Source organism: Octopus bimaculoides, chromosome 7 (assembly GCF_001194135.2).
Source record: "Octopus bimaculoides isolate UCB-OBI-ISO-001 chromosome 7, ASM119413v2, whole genome shotgun sequence".
Classification (NCBI taxonomy): domain Eukaryota; kingdom Metazoa; phylum Mollusca; class Cephalopoda; order Octopoda; family Octopodidae; genus Octopus; species Octopus bimaculoides.
In genome coordinates this window covers 21,487,813-21,488,597 of record NC_068987.1, presented here as the reverse complement: position 1 = coordinate 21,488,597, position 785 = coordinate 21,487,813, and positions in this window count along the sequence as shown.

Sequence of the window (785 nt, the reverse complement as noted above, 5' to 3'; positions counted from 1 at the left end):
CACACACACACACACACACACACACACACACACACACACACACACACACACGTGTGTGTGTGTGTTTGTCCCCACTATCACCGCTTGACAACCAGTGCTGGTGTGTTTACGTTCCCGTAACTTAGAGGTTCGGCCCAAGAGTCCGATCAAATAAGTACTAGGGTCACAAAGAATAAGTCCTCGAGTCGATTTGTTCGACTTAAAGCCCTTCGAGGTGGTGCTCCAGTATGGCCACAGTCAAATTACTGAAACAAGTAAAAGAATAAAAGAACGTAAGAATATAATTAGGCGGTATGAGAGGTGAACACAAATTTTATATTTCCATATGATTTCTATATGACTACTCCTGCTTCGTTATCTGCACGCAGCAGTATTGATTTCAACATTACAAATTATGTTCGTACATTTTAAACGTTACATAATACAATCGTGTATTCATATAGAGATATGTGATAGAGAAAACAAACGCATGATCATATATACCGGGACAACGTGGGGAATCAAGGATTCACTTTTACACAAACGCGCACACACACACTCACACACCGCACGCGCGCGCACGCACACACATGCTCGCACTCACATACATACACTAAACCCAAAAGCAAAAGTATACTCCATAAGATCTATTGCTGTCATTCATTAAAAACAAGAACAAACAAGATTGGAAACCATAACAATCAAGGTTTATGGGAATCATCAAATCACTGACGGAGACAGTCATATGGCAGGGCCAGCCAAAAGATACTGGAAGCCGTAATAAACAAGAGCACTCAAATAGCACA